The sequence below is a fragment of the Cavia porcellus genome, unplaced genomic scaffold (assembly GCF_034190915.1).
Source record: "Cavia porcellus strain 051 isolate PalLab524CR breed Dunkin Hartley unplaced genomic scaffold, mCavPor4.1 scaffold_5, whole genome shotgun sequence".
Classification (NCBI taxonomy): Eukaryota; Metazoa; Chordata; class Mammalia; order Rodentia; family Caviidae; genus Cavia; species Cavia porcellus.
Window position 1 is genome coordinate 83,990,648 of NW_026947488.1, and position 26,882 is coordinate 84,017,529.

Sequence of the window (26,882 nt, forward strand, 5' to 3'; positions counted from 1 at the left end):
GTTGAGGTCCATCATGTGATTCTGGTTGCTGCACTGACCAAAGCTAGGGGGCATGGGGTGCAATCTCTGAAACCGCCCCCCTCCCTTCCCTTGTTTCTTGGGGCTATCCTGCATGTACCACTTGGCTTTTCTTCCTCTGCAGGTATTTGAAGGGCACCTGCTATGCTAGGGGAACCAGGGTGAGCCATCAGATGCACATCTCTGAGCTCCAGCAGCATGTACCAGGCAGATGCAGCCCAGATGATGAGAGACACCCGCCATCAAGAGAATGCACCCTGAGTTGAACCCAGCTACACACTTTGGAAACTATGAAGGCAGAAGGAGGACAGGGAGGTGGGAGATGGGTGTCATCTTACACAGTAGTCAGACTGGGGCAGGCCCCTGTGGGAAGGGAGATTTGAGTGGGGACCTGAGAAAGTGGGGTGTGTAGGGAGAGTAGGGGTGGTGGAGGGAACGGCAGGTGCAGAGGCCTGGACCTGGAGTCCATGAAGCTTCCCCTCTTCCTGAGGGGAAGAGAGGGGCATAAAGCCTGGGCAGCTCTGGCAAGTCTGAATGTGCTATCTGGAAGTGTGGCCCCATCTTGCCAGCGGCCTGAGAATGGAGCCCCCTGGCAGAGCTGGAAGGAGCAGGACCCTGGTATTCCCAGGACGTTGTTGACTGCCTGCGTCTCCTGATTCTGGGGCTCACTGCTTACTGGTCGTTGGAGTTTTGTTTCTTGTCCTCAGAGGCAGCCTAACATAGGTCATTATCTCCCCAAATCCGGTCATCTCAGCTGGCAAGTTACATTATTGGGCTCTTGAGAATTCTTCACATCCAGGTTATATAGAGATTAAAAATTTCCTTATTTTACTTTAGTGCTTTGTCCCTAATGGGTGCAGTAGGCTGTGTCAGTGGCAGGAAACCCAATTAGCAATGTGGATTCTTCGGTGCTCTAGAGTGGGAGGTCTGAGGGATGTGTTTTTCTGAAGGATCTGGGCACTCTCTGTCCTGCATAGCTGTCCTCGATTGCTTGGTTTTTTATCTGGTGGCTTCATGACTGTAGGATGGTTGCCACAGCTCCACACATCACATCCTCACGTGCTGAAGCCAAAGGCAGATAGTAGGAAATAGATTGCCAGTCAAGGTGCACTTGTTCTGGTTTGCTTTTTTTCACCAGAGAAGAAAAATATTTTTTAGACTATCTTCCTTCACGCTGTTCTGCACTTCCCTCCTATCTCATTGACCAGCACTGGGCTGCACTAGCAAATGTGCCTAAGCAAGGCTAGAAAAGTAAGTGTCTGCCTTTTTTTTAGCCCCCATTGTAGTAGTCTATTCTATAAGACAGGATTAAATTTAACAGCATAGAACAAAAACCAAAATGACAGGACAGAGACATTTCCTGTGTAATAGATGTTGGGGAGCAGTCATCAATTTGTGGTTGATACTGGTGGATCCATGAAGTTACTAGGGTGCAAGCTTTCTCTCAATCCCTACTCCTGCATCCTGGGTGTTCTCCAAGTCCACAGTAAGCTCTGGCCATTACCAAGGGCTCCCTTTTCTGGATTTTTTAAGTCTCACGGGGCAAGAACCCAGTCATAGTCTTAGTTGCTAAGGAAGATAGGAAATGAAGTTTTTGTGTGTCAGAATAGAAGTCAGGATTTTGTTGTTAGGGAAGATTTGTTTTATGTTGGAGCCTTGGAAGCAGGCAAATGTTTGCAGATGCTTTGTGAAGGACCTGCTCCCCGAGAACCCAGTCAGTAACTAGGAAGGTGGCAGAGCAGGGATTCCGGAGTGGTGGGAAGGGTAGACTCAGCCTGGCCTGCAGGGGCGCTCCAGACTGAATTACCCACAGACCTGTGTCCTCCAGGGAGGGGCGTGGCCTTCCGTCCTTCCATGCCCCTCAGTCACTGACTAATGCCTCTCCTGAGTGATACAAGGCATTTCAGCTTTCAGTGGGTAGTGGAAAGGGGGACAAGAAGAGCTCCCTGGCAAGACTGCCAGAACCTCAGGGTGAAGCAAAGCATGCCAGGCGACAGAGGCAGATTCGGGGAAGCAGACCTCTGCAGAGCCCCAGTGGGTTGGCCCAGGGGTGATGAGAGTGAGGGGAGCAGCGCCCTGGAGCTCACAGACAAGGGAGGAGGTGAGGATGTGGCTGGGGGGGGGCACCAGTGCTGGCTTTGGAGTGCGTTGTAAGTAGTGATAACAGTCACAGTTGGGTGGCTCCAGACCAATGGAGAAAGCAGCTTTTAATTTTGAAAATTACAGCTTTCATTGTATAAGCAGATTTTTCTGGAACACGGTATTTCCTTCTTGTGATGTTTACATTCTTTGTCCATTTCTCACTGGGGCTTTTGGGTTTCTGATAGATTTGTGGATCCCCATCGAGTACTAGGGAGTTAGGTCTCAGTCCATCACATGTGTCATTACCATTTTTTTCTCAGTTCATGTGCACTGTGTTTACTTTCTTCCGTGTGGGAAGCCGCCTGAGATGGCGCCCATTTCCTGCTTCCGGGTTCTTCCCGGCCTGAACAAGCCCGCCAAATTGTCATGTCTGCCCAGTTACCCGTGACGCTAGCCTATCAGCTTGTTAGACGCGCTTCTCTGTGATTGGATACTGCTTCCCCTTATAAGAGGTTGTTCCTGCCCCCAACGGGCGGAAGAGGAACCAACACTGAGGGTGGCGGACCTTGTTAGGTCCGGTTCGCTGTACGCAATAAAGTTTGAGAGCTGATCCTGCTCGAGTTTGGTCTCCTGTCTCCCGCGGCTCCAGTCACTTCCGCACTAAATAAGAGGCCCTTTTTCCTGTCCTCATCATGGTCTGAGAAGTTTATATTTCTTTTTCCTTTTTATCGGTACCGGGGATCAAACTCATGACTGCCTGCTTCCAAGGCAGGCACTCAGGCCGCTGAGCTAAACCTCCAGCCCCGAAGTTTATATTTCTAATCCAATGGAAAAGTTACTGGAATCCTGGTGAGTTAATTCTGATCTACCACCTCCAGTGCAACCCCCAGTGAGGATACATACACAGAGACATAGTTATAGTTAAGGGCAGCCAAGGGGTCCGGAGTTCGGTCCAGGTGAGGGTTCATGGAACAAAAGCCTCTACTCAGTGCCTAATCCAGATTTTATTAATTCATGAAGAAGAGATTGGCTAAGGATGAGTGACTGTGAGAATGGCAGGAGTTATGTGAGTACTGTGAGCTGGGCTACCTAGGAGACTAGAAATCACCTCTGTAATATGCAGTGAGAAGGATATGCAGAAAGGCCAATCTGCATAACACAATTGAGGTAGGACTTAATTTTTGGGAGGCTGTGCAGACTTTTGAAGTGCAGACTTTTGTGTCCTGGGAAGTCACAGCCTCTTATCTTGCTCAAACCCAGTTGACAGTCTTAGAGTGTTGGCTTTGGCATCTTTCTGGGCTCAATAGTTTGGAGGGAGGCACTGAGGTGAGGAGACAGGGCTGTCACTTAGCTTCAAAGATTATGCATCAGCATCTCAGGCAGCCCTATTTACATTGCTTAGAGCGAATTGAAGGGAAAAGGGAACAGCTTAGCCACTCTGTAAGTATCAGCACAAGGAAAGAGGGCCAGGTTTAGCTAAAGTGGAGGTAATGGCTCTGGTCGTCCACAGCTGAACATTGTGTATGGTGATACTGTTAATTACATGACATGTTCTCCAAAGGGTTCTCCAGAGGAGTAGCCTGTGGCCCAGACTACTCCTCCTAGGAGTTGTCTGGAGGCCTCCTCACAGGAATGGGGGAGGCCTTAGCCAAGAAGTTCCTCCTGCAGATGTATTTCCCATAAGTGTAAATTTCTAGTTTGGTTCCCAGTTCTTTACCTGTTGCTCAGATAACCAGTTAACATTAAAATTTTTTTTTATTTTAAAGAGAATAAAACAAAACAACAAAGCAAATCAGAACAGAACAATGCGAACAACACAGAACTTCATAACAAGACAACAGGAAATCAGTAGTGGCTACCATAATGTCTCTTTTCTTTGAAATAGTTTTCCATATCTTCATACACAATAATATCAAACACAACAAAATAACATAAAACCAATAAAAAGAATGAAAGTATTATGGGACTTCAAAACCAGACAATAAGAAATTGACAATGGCTACCATAATGTCTCTTGGTCTCTTCAAAAAAACTGTCCATACTCCCATACACAATGAATTCAAATAATAGAAAACAGACTAAAACCAATCGAAACAAAAGAATGAAACATTATAGGATTTCAAAACCAGGTAATAGGAAATGAACAATGGTTACTGTAATGTCTCGTTTTTTTCAATATAGCTGGTCGTACCATCATACATAGCAAAACAGAATAAAACCAATTAAAAGAATGAAAGCATTATAGGACTTCAAAACAAGATAATAGGAAACCAACTGTGATTACCATAATATATCCCATTATGTTCAAAATAGCTGCCCATTCCATCAGATACAATAAAATCTAACAAAACAAGACAGAACGAAACCTAACAAGATTGTGAAAACAACAAGAGTTCAACACAAGACAATAAGACATTAACATTGGTTACACTTCCTCCTTTTAAGTGTTTCCTCCTCTATCACTTTTATAATATCTATTTATTTTGGACCCCACCAACACCTGCTTTTTATGCTTGGGTTCACCCATACGAATTTAAACTGTTTGCCCATGAACATGGCTTACAGTTACATCCATTTCCCTATAGAAGCCTCAAGATTATCCTACTTTATAGCTGGGTAACTTTCTACGGCATGGAAATATCATTTCTTTTCTTTTTTTAGCCATATCTTTGTCATCCCTTCTGTGGTTGATAGGCAAGTCACCCTTGCTTTTTTCTGGTCTCCTGTCATATGAAATAATTATTTTCCCCCCTTTGATTTTCATTCATGAATTTCCTTTCCAGTTAACCATGTTTCTTGTATGCAGTGTATTGATGGATCTTGTTTCTTAATCCACTCTCCCTGTGTTTTTTTTTATTGTTAAATTGAGGCTATCTCCATTAATGGTTACAACCAGCATACAATGACTCATCTCTGCCCTGCTGTCCTCCTGTTGTTGGTCCTCCACTTTCCCATTCATTCAGTTGCCTCTCTTGCTAGGCGATCCTCCTCTGCTGCTGTTCCGGAACCATGGTCAGCTTTATCTCTCTCTAACTTAGCACTCTAGGTAGGGTTGGTTTGGTGGTCATGAATTCCTTCAGTTGTTCTTTATTGTGGAAGTAGCTCATTTTTTTTAATCAACTTGGAAAGATAGTTTTTCAAGATAGATCAATCTAAGTTGGAAGTTATTTTCTTTCAGGATTTGAAATGCTTTATACCAAACTCTTCTTGACTTCATAGTTTGTGTTGACAAGTCTGCCATGATTCTAATTGGTTTTCCTTTATAGTGTTCTGTTTCTTTCCTCTAAAAGCTTTTAATATTCTTTTCTTGTGCTGAATTTCTGGGATTTTGATTATTATATGTCTGGGTGTAGATTTCCTTTGGTTATGGCTAGTTGGAGTCCTATATCGGACTCCAGATATACCAGATCCTTTTCCCATGTTTGAGAAGTTTTCTGCTATTACTTTTGTAAATGGCCTTTTTATTTCATTTGTGTTGACCCGTTTCTTCATTGATACCTATCATTCTTAAATTATTTCTCTTTGCATCATCTTGTAGCCACTGGATTGTTATTTCCTGGTTCCTTGTTATTTTTAAAAGAGCTTTCCTTTCATGATTGCTAGCTGCAATCCTGTTTTCACAGTCTGAACGTCTATCTTCAGTTTCTTTCAAGTGATTTTGCAGCTTTTGATGAACTTTTAAATTTCCTGGATATCTTTTTGAATCTGTTTCATGTATTGTAATTCCTTTGTATTTTGCTCATTCAAGATTTCCATCATTTTCTAATGCTCCTCTTTTTATCTATGTCTTCTTTAGATATGCTGAGCAATTCTTTCGTTATGTTTTTCATTTCTTTTACCTGAGATATTATTTCTGATGTGATTACTTTTACAGTCCCATGAAGTTGTTTCTTTGCTTCAGTTGTTATCCCTTCAGAGGTTTCAGGGGTATGACTTCCATTTTCTTTCACCAGTAACATTTTTATCTAGAGAACTTTGTGTTTTTAAAAAACATATTGGTGTATGAATCTGTAACAACGTTCATTTGTTCATTCATTTAAGGTGCTGGGGATTGGACTGAAGGCCTTGTGAATGCTGAGCAGGTTCTGTTATTGAGCCATAGCCCCAGCCCTAAGCTGTATTGACTTTTAATAAAAAAGATACTAGAGAAGGTGGTTGAGTAAATTGATAAGACCCATTTAGTGGGCTACTCAAAGTATGTATCAAAATTAGTGATGCCTCTTCAGAAATTCTGCCTTTAGAGTACATGATAATAATAAATTTGTATGTATGTATAAAGAAGTATATATGAGCATTCTCATTCCTTATGTGTACTGTAAACTACTTGAGGTTACAGAGATCAAACATCTCATTGTTCCACCTTGCTTAGAACAAAAGGTACCTGGCATGCGCAGCTCTACTAGTGTACCTATCTTTTGAAAGAGTGAACAGTAAAGGACTGGCATGGTTGAATAGTTGTAATAACTTCATATAGTACAACCATTAAGAAGGAGGTGGATCTGGGTGTGTTGTTAGGAAACCATCTTTAGCAAGGAGCAGAGCAGGGCAAACATGCTGCTGTTTTCCTGTATTTTCAACACATATATGATAACAGGGGTTTTCAGGTTCACAAGAACTGCAACTATAGGATATAAGACAGGAGTGGAAGAGAAATGTCATCTACCCTTTTGCAGTGGTTGATTTTGGGGTGTAATGTGTGCTACCTAGAATAAAAGAATAAATTTTTATCTTCTGGTAATCTGTATTACCCTATTCTATTCTAGGTAACTAAATAAATGAGATTTTTAAAAAATTTTGCAGTACTGGGGATTTAAACTAGAACCTTTGTAATAAGCTATATTACCCTTTTCTTTGACAGGGTCTTGCTAAATTACTCTGGCTGGGCTCACACTTGTGGTTCTTCTGCCTCATCTTAGCAGAATGCTGGGGTCATAGGCATGCATCACCATGCCTGGCTGCAATACGGGACTTCTGAGTACACTTCATGCTAATATCTCCCACGATAGAAAGGCCACCACTTGTACTGGAGCTTTATAATTCTGTCTGCCTTATTCACGATGCAGCTACTGCTTGTTTTCTTTCCTCTGAGTCAAACTTTCCATACTCTTCTTCTGTCTCAGGCCCAGTCATAGTTCCCCACATTAAAACTTCCAGGAAAGGAGGTGGTGAGTTCATTCGTATGTGGTGTGACTGCTGGAGCTCACATGCTGCTCCTCCTAGGTGTATTTTCATTGAAATATAGCCAGGCTCTTGAGGCCAGAGACCTGAGTTCTCACGCAGCTGACTGCAGCCATTGGCAGCTCTGCAGTGTGCTGAGCGAGGCACCCAGCTGCCCCTGAACATCTGTGCCTACCTGCCTCTTCCCACCCTGTGACAGAGAAACCAGAGAGCAGAGAAGAAGGGCTTGAAAAGGCTCTTATGCTTTATTTTCTCGACCATAAAGGCCACAGTCTAGGTGGCTTATACAAGATAAATGTATTTTCTCCTAGACTGGAAAATTGAAAGTCAGCAGGATCAAGGTGCCTGCTGATTCACTTTTGGGTGATTGTCCACTTCCAGGCTGGTCTTCCCACTGTGTCCTTCCATGGCAGAGGGAGAGGGGAAGCAAGCTATGGTGTCTCTCCTCATTAGGGTGCTGGACCTAGGATAGGGGCCCAACCCTCAGGACCTAATCTAAACTTAATTATCTTCCAGACATCCAAAAGACCTACATCCCAAACCAGTGTCAGGGCTTTGGCGTATGAACTGTAGAGGGACACAGTTCAGCTCATGGCATAGTACCCGCCTCGCTGGAGAGGCTGGGATATGTCTTCCCTGAAGACAGCTAAATGCCAGGGTTTGGTTAAAGCACTCTTGTCAGGGGACCTGGCAGTGGTGTGCAGAGGAGGGCATGGTGGCCCTGCTTCCCAGTTATCCATGGCGACTTCTGGCTCCCTCTTGGTCATGGACTAAGAGGAGGTCCCTGAGCCTCAGGGCCCAGTTTCCGTAACTAAGCTTCAAGAATTCACCAAGAGCAGGTGAGGCTGGTGGACCTTCCAGTAGCTGTCCCTTCTTCCCCTTGCTGCTCTGATGTCCACTTTTATACTGATTCATACTACCCATGTACTCCCTGGGGGCCCTGGCTAGGCCCTCACTGCCCCAACCACCTTTTTCTTCTAGATCACTGTGGGGGTAAAGGGGAGGCTCAGAGCTGTCTTTTTGGTGAGTCAGAGGAATCTTAAGGGGTCTTGGAAAGAAAGTCTTGCACGCTTCTGAGACAACTTACTCTTCCGTCTCCTACGAGAGGAAGCTTTTGCCCAGATCTGCAGGCACCATCCTGCCTTCCTGTAGAGAAAAGTGCATCTCACCTGGTTGCTTGGGCCCACATCTATACTTAAGGGAAACTTTTGTTTAGTTTAAACTCTTTAAATATACACATTCCTCATGATGTTGGTCCTCAAACCCTTGGAGTTTCAGAGGACAGCATGACTTTCTGGCCTTTCCCACACAGGTGTTGGGGACTCTTGGGGGAATTCACAGCCTCCTAAATATGGTACCTGTAACCTTTGTGAGACCTACGCTGGCTGCAGTGAGACACTAGAGATGGTGTTTGCTTGGGAGTAAGACTCAGGGCTGGAGCCTGTGGTGCTACGCTCACACCGCTCCCTGGCCCCACTCTCTAGGGAAAGGCAGAGGCTGCAGTGCAGACTCCAGAGCAGTGGTGGTGAATCAGAGTTTTCAGTGCTAACAAGCAGCCCGCTGCAGCACACATGTCATACGTTCATCACTGCTGGGAGAGCTGGGTTGTGGTGGTACATCTCAGAAGAGTTCTCTAAATCTGGGAAGTAAGGAGAGAGCCTTTCCGGTTGAATCTAGTGGGTCTGATTCTTTGAGGAAGCAGAAATAGAGATGAGGTGGTTGCATTCATTCCCGTCACCAAGGATGAGTTTCACATGACATAGTCTGGGAGGATACTAACTAGGGTATGTTAGAAAACCCCAAAATCCAAGAGGATAAGACAGCCAGCAATGTCCAGTAAAACTTTAGGATGAAAATGATCAATGTCTGTACCAGATACATGTGGCGTCCAGCTGCTTCACGTTTGGCAAGTGTAATTGCAGAGCTGAAATTTTGACTTAATTTAAATTGATTTAAGTATAATCATTTGTAGTTGGCTATTACTATGAAAGCACAGTTATAGACTACAGATTTGTCACTAAAGCATTTACAAGAAGAAAGGGAAAGTAGTGTTTTGGGGATGTGTGTATCAGATGTGATGTGAGATGCTTTCTGTCCCAGAATGATCTCAGAAATCCCCACCAGTTAGAGGAATGAACTGGGGTCCAGATAGAGGTTATGTATCTGCTCAAGTCTGCATCAGCTGCAAGCAACCAGGGAAGAGAATCAAACTCGGGTTTGACCCATCAGAGAAACTCGAGGTGGACTTGAGGGGTTAATTATGCAGCAAAATGTATTGAGGGGAGTTGGTATTATTTCATTTTAAGAGAAGACTTCTAAAGGAGGAACTCAATCTTTAGTGCCCAACAAAAAGATCACTTTTAAAGGAAAGTGGCTGTCCTTGTCACCATTAACGAGAGCTTTATTTTATTCTGGTTAACATGGGACCATGGGATAAAGCCTTGGCTCTGACACTGAAGCATTCCTCTTCACATCACCACAACAAATCACCACTTGGACGTCGGCCTGCCTGAGGCTGATGTGTGACCCAGCCTGGGCATTAGGACACTGTGATTAGCCTTTGGGCTAGCCAGTAACTGGTAGCTTCCATAAAAGATGAAAAGTATCAGGTTCCCTATATTCAAATTATTTGATCATCTCAATATTGACTGTTAGCAAAAGTACACAGAGGAGATAGTCTTTATTCCATTACTTTTGATGTGGAGATATTATAAGCTTGAGAATATTAATTGAATTGTTCCTTAAGTCTGTTCTACTGTGCTTTCACATGTGAAACTAAAAGTAATTTAGCTTACAGAGAATTGAAAAAAATTGCTTCTCTTGCAAAGATTTGACAAGCCTACTGTGACACATAATTACCAACAGATGATTTTTTAAACACAATAAAATGAAAATTGGCAAGTAATCTATGTTAGATTTTGTGATTTTCCAAAGAAACTCCTCATTTTTGGCATGCCATGCTAGTTAAAAGCACAGTGTCTTTATAGCTCAATTATATATTTTCTGGTGAATTTGGCATGGCATTTTGTTTTCCATCAGTCATTTAAGACATCTGCCATCCCAAGAATGAATTAACATTCTCCTTGACTATCATAAGTGGATGCTAAGTGAATTACAATTTAGGACTTTTTTAGTTTTGCAAGCAAGGAGTGTTACTAAAGCTTCAAATAATAAATTTTGTTCTTTCCTGGTTAAGAAGATGCTATCTTCATTACAGTGTGAATAAAGAATTTTAAAGTCCTTTTGCCCTGAGAATAATACTTACTTTTTATGTTCTTTTAAGAAATTTTCAAAGGAAAATCCATTAACAGTTATTCATATTTGTAGGTTAGGAATTGGTGTGATTGATTGATGAAACTGTTTGTGACAGATTTGCATCGACTTGTTATCAGGACAAACTAAACCCAATTCCTCACACCATGGAGGAAGGCACCTGTCCCCTGATGTTTACTGTGGGCCTCGGCCACATTGTTTTTTCCTCCTCACCATTCTTTCCACAGGGTGCGTGACAGGGCATATATATAGTGGAACACAGAAGTACTGGTAAGTACTGATACTAGATGACATGATCACCTAGGTGACTTAGAACACATAAATACAGCAGTTGGTTGAGTTGTCAGAATGTAATTGCCGAGGTGAATCTTCAAGCTGGGGAGCTAATTAACAAGAGCTGCGTCTGTGGGATGGCAGGGAGAGCGGCAGGTTGTGAGATGAGCAAGGGGTGTCTGTTTCAGGCAGACAAGATAGCTTGAGAGAATGAATTATAGGAAAACCAAACAGCACATCGCTGAAGCTGGTTGGAACGGCACCAGCAACTTCCCAAGGTTAAGAAAAAAAATGGAAGTCCTCAAAGCCCAGCAAAAGGGCTCTGTCCTCAGAAGTGTCTTAAAAGCTCCTGTATACTAGGGCTGAAAGAGCTTGTAGTGTAGTTGAAGAGTTGGATTGTATGAACATGATTTTTGAAACAAATGCTGGTGCAAAAATATTTTTCTTTTCACAGGTAAATAGCAGAATTATGATCCAGATTTAGTGTAAGGGGATAGTATTGACTAAAATGAAATCCTGTCTTTCGATTCAGATTGGCACACTGCAGAGGGCTCTGACTTGAGGGTTAGAAGGAATGGAGTGCGGTCCCAGCTCAGTTATGCAAACTGGCTGTGTCTCTTCCATGTAGAATGCTGGGCGAGGGACGGATTACATGATAACCAGAGGTAACTCTCAGTTTAAAGTACTGTGGTTTTATGCTCCTTTAGCTGTGCCTGCATGGAGAGCCTTGCAGAGTTGCCCTTTCCTTGGACTGACCTCAGGCACATCTCCCTGCCTCCTGCATTTTATAAAAGTCTTGTATCCTCTAAACCATGATGCAGGTACCATACATGGGCTCATTAACAAATGAATTTTTAAAAATCAAAATTCAAAAAAGATCAATAGTTTAATATATGTCTGAATTGAATAAAACAATCAAATGTTTGAATTTGATTAGTTATATGACCCATTTTAAACTGAGAAAACCAATGTAGCAGTCAGGATGGGATGTGTTACAGTAACAGTTCACAGTTCGTATATCTCTGAGCCTAATCACAAAAATTTGTGAGTCTCATTAGTTGGCTGGGGTTTCCATGGTAATTATCAACACTGCCCCTAATTTATGGAGTGGACTTTGATAGAGCTTTGCTCATTGATATGACTGAGGGAAAAAGACAAGAATAAATCATGATTATGCTCTGGAAGTTTCTGGGAGTGATACAGAAATGATAGAAATGGTCTCACTTTTACTCACCTCTTATGAAAGCATGTTGTGTGACCATGCCTAAATTCTCCAGGGGATGGGAAGGTACACTATCATTCTTCTCACCACGAGGTTGAGAGCTGGAAATAATTGGAATAGTGCAAATGCCTGCCATAATGCTGATTGCAGGTGAGGCCAGCATTTCTAATGAGCAAAGTCTTTCATATCAACACTGGTGGCGACACTGTGGCATGTGTGCTACAGCTGGCTGTTTGTTATCTCTGAGAGCTCTAAAATGTTCACCATCACTAGTACAGTATATTGGTCAGCTCAGGCTACCATTTAAAAATACAGAGTGGTGTATTAAAACAGAATAATTTGTTGTCTGATAAATTTGGAGGCTAAAAGTTCATTAACAAGGTGTAAGTGTCTGCTTTCTCTCAAGGCCTCTGTGGTTGTCTGCCTTCTGTGCATGTGTCTGTTCTTATCTCCTCTTCTTCTAAGCAGAGGGATCATACTGAAACCACCTTAATGACTTTATTTTAACTTAATTGCCTTTTTAAAGACACTATTTCCAAATAGTCACATTCTGAAGTCCTGGGTGTTAGGTCGTCAACACCCAGGGGTGGTAAATTTGTGGGGATGTGGTGTGCATAATTTAGTCCACAGCAGAGATAGTGTTAAAATTGGAGGCTTTTCTCAATAATGGGGTCATAATAATTACAGTAATCACCAAAACTTTTTGATACATCTTATTCCTGTAGTTGATGCCAAAAAGTCTGGCAAGGTGTATATTTGCAAATAAATTATTTCTGTTTAAAGTAAAAATTGTACTTACCTAAAAGAATTCAGATTGTCAACAACAACAACAAAATAGGTGCGTTTTTTTAAAATTGTGGAATGATATTCAGTTAAGGGAACAGTTATTTCGTATAAGCTGTACAGAAACATACCATCTCTGTGTATGATCAATTTGTGCTGGGCAGCAACCAAGAGCCTGCTTTCAATTTCCATATTCTGTACCAGGAGAGGTTAGTGGCTACTGAAAATGTCACCTGGAGGAAAGCATCTGAAAGACACAGGTAGTGTGTTAACTATACAAAAAAGTCCCTGAACAGCTCAAAAACAAATATTGCACAACCTTATGTTTTAATTTGTTTTCTTTAAAAGTTGTGCACAGGAGGTTACATGCAAGGCAGGGGGAAAATTATACTAAACCAAATGTTCTCATTATTTTTATTGTGTTAGATATCTTCCTCTTTTTGTTTCTTTATCTTGCCTTTTCCAGTCTCCAGGGTTCCTGTTTTTGCTGCATCGGGCTTTGCTTAGCTCAGTATGCTGGGACCTCCCTTTTGTGATTTTCTCTCAGTCCTAAACCCTCTTCTCGGAAGGCTGCTGTTATCTGCAGAAGTCTTCCACATGACTGCCAGTTCCTTCCCAGCCTTGTCAGTGGGTGGACTGGCTGTTTCCCTTTGGGTGATGTTCAGCACAGAGCAAGAAGGCCAAATGAGGACTCTTGGGTGCATAAGGATCCTGGAACTTGTTTTTTGTTTTCCTTTCTTAGCAGACAGGGTCCCCCATCTCTCTGACCTCTTCCTAGCAACTCTGGGAAGCTGGCAGAAGCACCCGGCTATTGCCTCTGAGCACCTCCTGCTAAGTTGGTATAAAGATTGCATCTGAGAACATTGTGGCCCTTGGCTGCTTAGGTTCTTTTTCACCAATGTCTAGCTTTTTTTGTCTTCAGTGAGGCACAGAGTTGTCCAGAGTCCATCTGGCTCTCATTTGCCCCCAGACTGTCCCTGCAGAGCTCCATGTACCACAATGCCTGTCATAAATCATTTCTTGCCACAACCTTCAGATAGAGTGAAGCTGAGTGTGGAGTCTAGCTCTTGTGTCCAACTGTCCTTCATCTAACCTTTGTCTTCCACAGTGATCAGGTAGGTTCTTTCATTACTATGAATTCGACAATCAGCAAGTGGGGCTTGGGATGGCCATTTCTGTAACCTGTCCTATATATCAGGAACTGCACATGGGCAAACCAGGAAGGAACAAGCATAGCCCAAAGGAATAATGATCTTTGTCCTTAAAATTTTCAGAACTGCAAAGCACCTCATGAGCAGACAGTAAGAGTCAGATGTGGGTCATCTCCCTCCCCCAGTTCCCGTGAGAAGGCTCACTATCTGCAATCAACTTTCAGCTACTCTGAGAAAGCACTAATCTGAAAATACCCATCACCATCTGTATAAACTACTCCTAAATCAGCCTTCTGGCAAAGATGGAGTTAGAGACAAGAGTCACCAGTGCATGTGTCCATCTGGCTTCCTCGATAAAGTAGCGCTCCTTGTCTCGGCATCTTATCCCTTCTCTTAATTGGCCTGTCTTGTGATCAGCAGCTGGTTTGACTCTGCTAACAGGAAAACAGATATAAAGAGACATTATGATTAAAATAAAAACATAGAAATTTAACTGTAGGTGTTTAGAAGCTTTTCTAATTCACTCTACTTAAACTCTCTCTGAACACATTCGATACCACAGAATCCAGACAACTGATTTAAATTTTTACTGATTTTAAAATTTCTTCTGTTGTATGTGTTAGGAACTTAAAATTTGCTACTATTTTCAAACAGTTCCATGTCATTAAAAAGTGGCCTGTATACTGGTTCTCAGATGTGAGCATGCATTGGAATCCTCTGGAGGGCTTGGTGCAACAGACTACCGTGCCCACCCGATACCCATGAGTCAGTGGGCACGGGATGGGCCTGACAGCCCGCATTTATGACAAGTTCTGGAGATGCTGATGCTGCTAATCCCTCTCTGGGCCACAGACTTTGAGAATCACTGGTTTAGGAAGTTGTGTAGTTAAGGAGCTGGGAAACCTCTTCTCAGATTCCTCCTGGATTCTGGGTGCCCACGTGTGAGGAGCCCAAAGCCAGCCGGGCTAATGTGGGCACACCACTGACACCATGCAGCCATGGAGACACAGAACTGTGTCTGACAGGAAGCCTAAGCGGGACCTAAATCTCTAGCATTTCTCAGTCCCTGCACGACAGTGTAATACTAACCCTCTGCAAAGGCCCGCTTCCTCTTGGCCCAGTCTTTTGTTGTTTTGTTTTTGTTTTTAAAGAAGAGAGTCATGGTAGAACATTGTTTTTTAATCATTCTGCCAATTCCACCAAAGTCTTCAGAAAAAAAAGCCTTACCTAAGCCTTTTTCTATTCCCGATCATGCTGTTTCTCATAAACAAAAATATCCTGAGTCCAGTGCTATGACCACTTCTGCTTTGGGAATCACAGAGCTCCTTGCCAAGGCATCACAGCATGGCCTGCAGTCTCCCCTCTCCTTAACAGCCTTGACCTCCTTTCTGGGACTGAACACTCAGATTATACCATGTGGACGGGCAGGCGTTTAGTTGCCTAAAAAAAAAGAGCTGGCAAAGTGCTAAATAAATACATCCAGAGAAAGTAGCCAAGGCAGATAGCTCTCTGCTTGCTTTGAATCCATTTTCCTGTTCTTTCTTACTGTGATGGGAAGAATGTTTGTGTTTCCCACAAAATTGTATCTTAAAATCCTAAACTTCAAAGTGAGGGTGTTAGGAGGGGAGGTTTTGGGAGCTGACTGGGTCATGGGAGCGGAGTTAAGAGGAATGAATGTCCGTATGAAAGAGGACTGAGAGTGACACCTATCCCTCCCTCCGTGTGGAGGCACAGTGAAGAAGGGCTGACCATGAAGCAGGAACACTAAACCTTCTGGCAGACTCCACCACTGGGAAAAATAGATTTCTGTTGTTCATATGCCACCCACTATATAGCATTACATTGTGGCAGCCCAGATGGACTAAGGCTCTCCCTGGCCAGATCTCAGTGTGGCTCAAAGCATTGATGTATTCAGCTAAACCCAGTGCAGTACCCTTGTGGTTGGGCAGCTGTGTGGCCTGATACCGGCCAATGCTATGACAAAGTTTCTGTAATGGGGCTTCGGGGCAGGAACTTTTAAAAGGACCCCGGCTCAGCAGGGGTGCTCTTTGCCTCTTGCCTTTTAGCCTTCCCGTTCCCTTTCTGGAATGCAAATGCTGGAACTGGTGGTGTGCCTCTTCAGTGACATCTCCCGCGGCAGCTGAACTCTAGATTTGCTCATTTTGAGGCAGAGAAAAACCTCTTACTAGACTCAGTATCTGTCAGTCTTGTGTTATTGCAAACACTCTGGGTTGGGTAGCACGGAGCCTGAGACAGAGGAGAAGCGAGTGGGGAGTAACAAGTGGGAGTGCCCACTGCTGATGCTCACGATAAGAAGCAGCAGAACTGCAGCAACATTAACAGACATTTTCCAGGCACTGGCTGGATGCTTGGCCCTTACTGGGGCATTTTGCAGATGGAAGTTTTCGGTAACATGCACAAGTCACACACAGCCAAGGAGGACAGAGCTGAATACAAGCCTGTGTCTGTCTGACCTGTCCACTTCGCAGCCCACGCTGGGGCTCTTAACCTCTCTGACTGTGATTCACAGCCTCTGTCTTTGGTATTTGGTGCCTGTCCAAGCTCATATCCCTGGCTCCTCTGGTTTGTGCTCCCCATCCTGAGCCCCTGCTCTGACAGATGGTGCTGCTGCCCCAGGACCGGGGAGTGAACACCCCTACCCATCTCTTGCCCCCCTTTTCCTCTCTGGGTCTGCTTGCAGAAAGGTCTTAATCAGTGCACCCTTCCTGCCACTGTCCTCCTCAGAGGGCCATCTCTTCTTAGTTTTGTTTTTTGGAGTTGTGAACTGGCTCTCTCTCTTCACTTTGTTTGTATCTTTCTCATTTTGTTTGAGTAAATTTTAAGAGACCATAGTGAAGGGAAACAATATACAGTCTCAGAAAAATTATGTACTACATTTATAAATTATAGAACCTTGGCGTTGAAAGCAATCTAGGCATCATCCAACCTCACCATTTCTCCAGAGGACTGCAAACTCAGGTTGGGCTGAACTGGAAAGGCGATGGGAGTGCTTGTGAATGCTCCCCTCAAAATGCATCATGCCTTCCAATACGTGTTCCATATATATAGATACCATCAGAATACATAGCTGCCTTCATGATTGGTACAACATAGTCTGCTTAAAGCACTGCTGAACTTAGAGTTTTGACAATGATGAATTTTCTGAGAGAAGGAGAGAGAGACAGAGAGAAAACACATGCTCCTCCTCAGGCAGACCTACAATGTTTCCTGCCTGTGGAGGAAGCTCCCGGGGAGCCTCAGAACTATCCCTGTCCTGAGTCCGGCTCTGTGTCTGGGTAACTTCTATAGTGGACGTGATCCACTGCAGTTAAGCTAAAACAGCCCATCTCACATCTGGAAATTAGAGTGTGTGTGTCCTGTGTAATGCCTAGCATCTCTTACCTTATTTTCACTTTGTCCTGGGGTGACAGCTTATCCTGGTTTTCCAGGAACTCTGCTGTGCTAAAAGTGGAAAGTTCTGGGAATGGAAATTTTCTCCATTCTGGACAAACCAGGGTGGCTGGTCATTCAATCCGTGACTGTCTATACTTTATCAGGCTAAACACTGCTGTTTCCTACAGTGTTTGTAGTAGGATGAGGAGTCAACGTTTTACCATTATGGTGCCCTAATGTGACTCAACCTCTCATTTGTCAATGCCACTCTTACTATGCGGTACTTAGAACTGATGGAGATGTTCAGTACTGAATTGAGTGGATCTTCTGTAAATGTAATTTTTAACCTACTATACCATACCATTGGCTATTATTTCAATATGACCAATTAAAATCACAGGACTATTCCATAAATTTCCGTCAATCCTCTTGACCCCTACCTTATATTTACATGGCACCTTTTTATCTAATAGTGGTTTATATTTTAATTAATTCTAGTTTATATTGACCTGGGCTTAGTTATCATCCTGCTTATGTGATATGCCTTATGAGCCTGTGACCCATCTTATTGGTTGTTTCAACCAGATATGTGGCTTCTGAATATTTAGTAATCACATCTATGCCCTTATCCAAATTGTTGATTAAAACATTTGAAACAGAGTCCTGGGTTCACCACCAGAGACATTCATATAGGTTAATGTTGTGTCAGTAAACTGTAGTTTCCTTGTTCAACCTCCTAGGGATAGGCCTAATCATGTTTTGGCTTTGGGTGGATATGCTATGAAACTTTGGGCACACGTTGATGAAAAATTGAGATCTCTGGGGAGCCAAAGCATATTCCAGAAAGGTGAGTACGTTGTCAGTTAACACCCACTTGAAAGAGTACAGATTGCTGAGGTGTTGACCTTGTAATTATGTAGGTGTTTTACTCCCAGTTGACTCTGTTTTTGCTACTTACAGGTCTCAGAGGTCCTTCCACTCATCATTAAGTTTTGGTCAAGTTCTGGGGAGTTCAGATCAATTTGGTTAATGTTTCAGTATTCTGCTATATGAAGAAATTAGTGCAATGGGATGTGGCCTTAAGCGTAACTTCTTTTTGACTTTTTGTTCCTTTAAAGATAAGAAAAATGCCCAGTTTCTGGGCATTCAATTCCATGAGCTTTAACAAATATTCCACCCATGTAGCTAGCACCCAGCCGAGCGGAGGTCCAGCCCCTCACCATGAAGGGCTCTGGGCCTGCATCCAGTCTGACCCCTTCCTCTCTGTTCACACATCTGACGCTCTCACAATCCGAGAGTTCTTAGACCTCATGCTAATGTAGTCAGGAGGATACATATCCTACACAAAATCAGGCAGCTGTACATACACAATTTGAAGACATCCGCAGCTCAAGTGTTGCATCTGTCCCAATGGCACAGGCACACAGGTGCTCACTACCCTGTTTTTCCACATTACCTGTGGCATGATTTTCCTTTGAACGATCAATGTCACACCAAATGAAACTTTTTGCTGTGTTATAACTTGTACCATATTTAAAAATATGTATGTGTGTAAAGTGAAAGGGGATGATTGGTTTGGGCATGAGTCTTGGTAAGGAAGTGTACGAGGACCAGTGTTGCAGTCCCTGGTACGAGGCTGCACTCAGGAGAGAGCAGGCAGCTGCAGGAGTGGCACTGGCTGGGCCCCACCTAGCGGCTGCTTTTGTGAACCTGTACTGCAAGGGCATCCATGACTGTGCTGCGGTGGGTGGTGGGTGAGTTATTGGAAATAACCAAGGCCACTCTGTGACAGGAAATGACCTGGGCTGGCCCATTTAGGTGGACAGACCACTTTATATAATTTCTCTTTATAAAGAGTATTTGATGGTTATTACTATGATAATAGTAAGAACACTGGGAATTTCTTTGAGTCTTAGAGCAAAGTGTATTTCGTCTATCTTGTGTTAAATTCAGATTTGCTGTTTGTGAGGTTTAATTTTTTTATGTCACCTTGTCTGGGCTAAGGATGCCAAGATAGCCAGTAAAATATTGCTTTGGGGTCTGTGAGGCTATTTCTGGAAGAGGTTAGCATTTGAGTAGGTGGACAGAATAAAGAAGACCCTCATCAGTGTGAATGAACCTCATTTAATCTGTTGAGGGTCCGGATTAAACCAAAAAGCAGAGCAGAGGTGAATTTGCCTTTCTCGAAGCTGGGGCTGGGATATTTATCTCATTCTTCCCACAAACATTGGAGTTTCTCATTCTTGGCCTTCATACTTGGATGGAGACGTATACCATCTCATGGTGCCCAAAATTTAGGGCTTGGAATGGAATGATATCACCAGTTTTCCTGGATTTACATCTTGTAGACAGCAGGTCTTCTCAGCCTTTAAAATCTGTCTTCCCAGTAAATTCATTCTCATTCTCTGTCTCTGCTTTCTCTCTCTCTCTCTCTCTCTCTCTCTCTCTCTCTCTCTCTCTCTCTCTCTCTTTTTCTTTCTCTCTCTCCTTCCCTCCCTCATTTTGTTTCTGTTTCTGTTTCTCTGGAAAAGCCTAAGTGATACAGTGTTTTCTTCAACCACTGTTAGGTGCTACTCAGATCAGGGAGGCAATGAAGAAACAGTGGTAACAAGATCTGCCACGACCCTAATGGAGACCATTACCTTGCTGGTTGCCATGCTGAGGAGCTTGTATACAGTACTGCAATTAATTCTTGCGACAGAACAATTTATAGATGAAGCTATTGAGGAGAGATAGAGTAACCTGCCCAATAGGGTAAATATATTAAAAACAGAATTTGTACCAGTGTACTGGTCCGTGTCCTAGGAAAAAATACAGAATATGTTTAATTTGGTAATCAGGGTGGGCAGTTAGGGTATGGAAGGGCTCGGGGAAACTCAGGACTAATAACGGTAAAGGTTGCTGTACCCCTGGACAGATGGAGTGCAGAGGGAGCTGGAGGAAGTGAGGCCAGCGGAGAGGGTCTCTCAGGAGCTGTGAGGGTTTATGGAGGGTCACACCCAGCCATGGGACCTCTGTGGAAGCTGGGAGGCTCAATGCTCTTCCTCACAGCTTTCCTGTCTCCCGGGGCTCTCCATGGATGCATGCAATGGAAGCAGAAGGCATGGGCGCCCTGCTGATGGAGCCAATCACACCCCTCGTGAGCTTATACTGACTTTTGTTCTGTGCATGTCCTAAATTTTAACATAAGCAAATTTACCCTTTCTTTCATAATTTGCACTTTTATGCCCTAAGAAAATTTTTTCTTACTCTGTCATAAAAAAAAACCTATTATTTTCTTCAAAGGTATAAAAATGTTTGTCAGATCAGCAATTTCATATATGTTTGTGAAAAGTGATTTTTCTCCTAAAATCAATAGCAAGCTGTCCTGGCAACAATTTATTGGTCTCAATTGTACGTCCCCCTCTCATAAATGCAGTGCTCATCTGTGTAAAGAGCTGCGTCTAGAATGTAATTTTAGTCTGTCTGTCTGTCTGGGCCAAGTTGTGATGCTATGTGACTGTAATATCTCTGCACTCTTCGTAAGTTATGTTATCCTGGAAATAGGATATCTCTTCCCTGCTCCTGCTTTTTCTATTTCGTTTTTCTCTAGCTGTCTCTTCATTTATTTTTTACTATTAATTTGAGGAAGGACTTGATTAAAGTGTCACAAACATACCTGTTGGGATTTTTATTGATATTGTATTGTATTTATAGATCAATTTGGGGAGAATTGGTATATTTAAAATATTACGTATTACCACGGTAAATAAGTTACCTTGTTTAGGTTTTTTTTTTTTAACATATCCTTGACTATTGTTTCATAATTTCCTCTGGCTCACATACTGTACTGTTTTCCTTAGAGTTTTTCTTAGTTAGGTATCTGGTGGTTTTGTTTTACTGTGTATTAAGATTGGAATCTTCTTTTCTATTACATTTTTTCCTTTTGGTTCTGACCTAAATTTTGTGCTCTGGCTTTTTGTTTGTTGATCTTGTAACTTTGTTAAACTATCATCCTAGTTTTCTTAATTCTTAAGTTTCTTGATTCTTAGGTTTCATCATTAAATATGTTTTTATAATCGTTAGAGGACATCATTTACTTTCCCTTTCCTTCTTGTTTTTTTCTTTTGAGCCAGAAATTCCCTTTCTATTTTGCGAAGGGTTTATTTTTTAATCATCCCAGTTATAATTGTTTTTGAAATGCTGTTGAGATTTCTTTGTTGATGTACATATCGTGTATCATCTCCTTTCCTAGGGGTGCGCAGGACCTGTGCATGTGTTGAGAGAGTCACTCCTGTGATTATGTTATGTAGGACTCAGTCTTAGAGGACAGAAAGGAGAGATCTTCCTGGTGGATTTGAGTAGGTAAGATGTTACTGTGTGGCCTATGTGGCAGGTGGCAGTAGGTAGCTTTCCGGGGCTGTGAGCAGCTTTCAAGTGATAACCAGCATAGTGACAACCACAAGGAACTGAATTCTTCCACATGAGTTAGGCCACGGACCCTGAGCTCCAGCAGAGAAAACAGCAGGGCTCCACCTTGATTTTGGCCTTGTGAAACTTTAAACACATGAAAGATTTCTGACCCGTAGAATTGAGATAAATGTGTAAAAACTGCCAAATTTGTGGTAATTTGTTACCTGGCAACAGAAAATAGATACTTATGTAAACAAGATGTTAGCTGGAATCAATGACACAATTGCTTCTTCTTTTCCACACTTATATATTTAATATCTATTTCTGATCGCATTGTGGTGTCTAAAATATTGGGTTGAATAAAAGATTATATTGAAAATTTTTGAAATTTTCTTAAGTTTCATCATTAAATATATTTTTATAATTTTTAGAGAACATCATTTACTCTCTATCTCTCTCTCTGCACTATTCCCTTTCTATTTTGCTTAGGGTTTATTTTTTAATTATAAATGAACTTAAAATTGCTCAATACATTTTCTAAATCTATTGAAATAATATATTTTTCTTTTATTTTTTTTAATGTAAGTTGGTTCCTACACTGACAGACATACTGAAGTTAAGCCATCATTTCATTCTGGTAATAAACTTTACATTAAAAAAATTCAATAAATTAATTTGCTAATATTTAGTTAAAGATATTTGTTACCTGTTTTCAAGGATTTGACAAAACGATGATAAAACCGTCAATTTATTGCTTTTCTTTCTCCCTTTTAAATTTTTGCAGTTTTTAGTTTACAGAAAGACTGAGTGTAAGGTACAGAATTTCCACATGCCCTCAATCCCCTGTAGGCGCCGACTCTTCCACGATCTGCTTCCTTCCTGCATCGCAGTGGGCCCCTTATTACAGTTGAAGAGCTTTCACTGGCACAGCGACATCACCTAGTGTCTTCCTTACCTTCCTCTTGTTGCGAGACAAAACACCTGATACCCAAATTGAAGCCAGGAAAGGTTTACCAAGGCAGGGTGGTGTGGCTGAGGGGCAACACAAGGCAGCACCCAGAGCAAAAAGGTGAAAACAAGCCTGTTCTCCTGGCTTATATTGTAGACAGGCCACCCCCCACCCCTGGGCCAGTGTAGCACTCACAAAATCTCCTTGCCCTCCTTTGCCCAGAATGAGGGTATTTACCAAGTGAGAACCCTGGCTCCCTGCTGAGTCAGTTCAGCTTCTAAACTACCCAAGTTGACACAGTGTACCAACCATAACACCTAGAGGGCAGAGTTTACATTGTGGCCCATCCTTGGTGATGTACATCTTATGGGTCTGAACAAAAGTAGAATGTAAGTATCCACCACTGTAGTGTTACACATAACAGTTTTAACGCCTACCCCTATGCTTTGCCTATTCATTCCTCCTTCTTCTCTAACCCCTGGAAACCACTGACCATTTTGTTGTCACTACAATTTTACCTTTTCTATAATGTTACATATGCATTGCAATTATAGTTGGAATCATATAGTATGGAGTTTTTTCAGATTAGCTTCTTTCATTGAGTAATATGGATTTAAATGTTCTCCATGTTGTTTCAGGGCTTGATAGCATATTTCTCTTTAGTGTTCAATAACATTCTACTGTCTGAATGTAATACAGTTTATCCATTTTCTTACCAAAGGACATGCTGGGTGCTTGCAAGTTTTGGCAGTTAGGAATAAAGCTACTCTGCAGAGCCACGTGCAGATTTTCATATGCACTGTTTTCAAGTCATTTGGACGAATGAGAACCAAAGAGTGCAATTGATGAATTATAGAGTAAAAGTAGGTTTAGTTTGTAAGAAACTGCCATACAATCCCAAAATTATTGTTTTCATTCACAGTTGAGTTTTTAAAAAAAAATCATGCATTTTTAAAGGTTTCAAACATTTATAATTGACTTGCTAGTGCTGATCACAGAAAAAGAAAAATTAAGATTCCTGATTAAGCATGTTTAACTGTGGAGCCAGTGATATCTTTTTAGCTTGATACTGTGATATACTCCTGACCATGATAACAAATGTATCATCTGTGACCTCCACACAGGGAGTAAACATGCTACAGCTCTTGTGCAATTCTTTACAGTCCTAGCTTGGTGCTCCTCCAGTGTCCCCTCTTGGACTTGTACCTGATTTTATTACAAGTCTTCATCCAAACCCACAGAGGAGGGGGATGATTTTGCTTTTGTTTCTTGGCCATAATCACTTGACTCTGAAAGTCTTGTGAGAAGACATGGTGAGGATCAGAGACAACTGCATGCACACGACGGTAAACAGAAACAGAAGAACTACTTGTTCATTTTTTAAATTTACTGGTTACTTTTATGGTTTTTTTTTTTAGTTTTTTTCTAGACTGGAGTCAAATGGATTATTAAAATATTTTTTCCAAAAATTGTCTACTTCATCTAAATATTGTCACTCAGTGTACTCATAAAATTTAAAAGATTTTCTGTACCAGTTCTTATATTTGATTTTCATACGTATTATTGATTTGTACCCTTTTTCCCTTATCATTATCTAGTTTTCTGAGGGTTTTATCTGTAAGTCTTTGCTGAGTCACTTTCTGACTTTATTAAACCTAGTTTTTAGTTATCTTTGTTTTTTTATCTCATTCATTTCTTTCTTACATTTATTAGTGCATTTCTTCTGCTTTATTTTCTTTATTAGTTTTACTATTTCTTAAACTGAATTCTTAGGTCATTATTTAGTGTTTCCTCCTTTCAAATATATCTAATTTTTTCCTTTGAGTTTTGCACTAGCCACATTCCATATAAGTTAAATTTTCCTTGGTATTCATTCATAAATATTTTATAACCTTAAATGGTCTAGTTTTAACTCATGAAATATTTTTGAAAAAGTATTTCTGGGCCAGGGATGTAGCTCAAAGGCACAGCACCTGCCTGGCAAGCAAAGTCCTGAGTTCAATTTTTGGTGCAAAACAAAGAAAATGTTTCTAATTTTTTATATTTCTATTTTGAATGCATTTTATTGTTAGAAACTGATCTGAATTATATTGAGGTATTTTTTGTATTTATAAGATTCCTATTCACCATTGCAAGAAAAAATAAATATTTAGAAATTAATCTATTCAAGAAGGTGAAAGACCTGTAAATTAAAACTATAGTGCTGTTGCCGTCAGGGATTGTAAGGAAAATGATTATATATGGGACACATAATTTATAATATTATTTTATAATAGTTACCCAAAGAGTTGAGTATAAGAAGTGCAGGAAATGTGTCTACACACTAAAAACCTAGTGAATCCAGCTGAGGGCCAGGATCCCTGCAGGAGATCAGCAGAGGACCTAGAGCCCATGACAGTGCCTCCCACAAGTCCAGTTGGAGGTCAAGAGCCCATGACAATGACTCATACAAGTCTGTTTCACAGATCAGCACTGAGAAGTTCCAAAGGTCAGCAGTGGAATTCAGAAAGTCTATGCCATTGTGATGAAATGTCTGTGCTAGTAGGTTGAACGTTCTGCACTGGAGTCAGGAAGTGATGCTCAACGAAAGGACCAGGGCTCCCCTGAAAAGTACCACAGCCATCCTCAGGGACAACCAAGCCCCTCTGACAATGAGAACAGCCATATTCACATCAGGAAGGCTGTGTGATGAGCTTCTCCAGGAGACTGAACAGCACACCATCTTCCTCTCCAGAGCCAGGAAGCAATGTTCAAAATAAGGACCAGAGTTCCCTCAAAGTGAACTGCAGCCATTCTCAGCAATCACAAGGTCCCAAGTTCCTCTGACAATAATAGACAACTTCATATCAGGACAGAAGCTCAACAAGCTCCTCCAGGAGAACCAGTGGTAACAGAAGAGCCAAAAGCACCAAACAACACTATTTCTTCCTCTCCAGTTATTCTCTTTTATCTTGGCAACAGTCCTCAGGTGGGCCATCCACACTGCGCCACGCTGGTTCAGTTCAGCTGGTATTACAAGTTGACCACCAGTTATCAATCCACTACAAGTACTCTCAAAAGGAAGGTGGGTATCTAAAAGTGGGAAGATATCCTCTGCTTCCGGATAGGCAGCAGCAATATACCCGAAATGGCCATACTACTAAAACTGATACATAGATTTAATCCAATCCCCATGAAAATACCAATAACATTCCTCACAAAATATAGATAAACAACCCAGAGTTTTACATGGAGCCATAAGACACCCAGACTAGGAAAAGAAATCCTGGGTAACAATAGCACATTGCAAGCCTAGATTTCAAGATGCATTCAAGAAATCCTGGGTAACAATAGCACATCACAAGTCTAGATTCAAGCTCCAGTGATAAAAATAACATGATTCTGCCATTAAAACAGACATGTGGGCCAATGGAATGGAACAGAAGATGCAGAAACGACCTCAGGTACATTCAGCCATCTGAGTTTTTACAAACAGATCAAAAGCATATGTTGGTGAAAAGATAGCATCTTTAGCAAATGATTCTGGCTATACACATGCAGAAAATGGACTGTAAAGCCATCTTTTACCATATACTAAACTAAAATAAAGAATTAAACCAGAAATACTTAATGTGCTAGAAGATAAAATAGGTGAAACTCCTTTTTATTTTTTGGTACTGGTAATCGAACTCAAGACCCTGCACTCGCTGGGCAGGTACTTGTGCCCCTGAGCTGTATCCCTAGCCCCAAATAGATAAAACTCTTGACAACATATGTACAGGTAAGGACTCTCTAAACAATATCACAATTATACATTAAATAGCATCAAGAATCAATAAATAAGATTAAATTAAATTTAAAAACTTCTAAATAGCAAAAGGAAATAACCAAAAGAGAGAACATGCAACTTGCAGACTGAGAAAAAATTTTTCCAGATACTCCTCAGACAGAGGACTAATATCTAGAATATATAAAGAAGTAAAACAAAAATCAGTTCCCACCAAATAGACCCACTTGAAAAATGGGCAACTGAGATTAATAGACACTTCTCAGAAAAAGTCACCAATGTACATATAAAAAAATGTTCATCTTACCACCAGAGAAATACGAATTAAGGCAACATTGAGATTTCATCTGACTCCAGAAAGAATGGCCATCATCAAGAAATCAAATATGGCAAATGCTGATG

General features: G+C 41.7%; 1 long non-coding RNA gene and 1 pseudogene across 2 annotated transcripts in view; one reads left to right on the plus strand and one right to left on the minus strand.

Moving 5' to 3' along the window:
* Positions 1-26,882, plus strand: part of LOC134476131 (uncharacterized) — a 42,749-nt gene that overhangs the window by 777 nt on the left and 15,090 nt on the right. Inside the window, exons 2-3 of one of the 2 annotated variants that reach the window (XR_010047644.1) lie at positions 143-2,119; positions 2,421-2,710. This is a non-coding gene — a long non-coding RNA (uncharacterized LOC134476131). Of the gene's footprint in view, positions 1-142; positions 2,120-2,420; positions 2,711-26,882 lie in introns of those variants that run through there. The other variant, XR_010047645.1, reaches the window with a different exon arrangement.
* Positions 23,872-24,026, minus strand: LOC106029091 (large ribosomal subunit protein eL39-like; annotated as a pseudogene).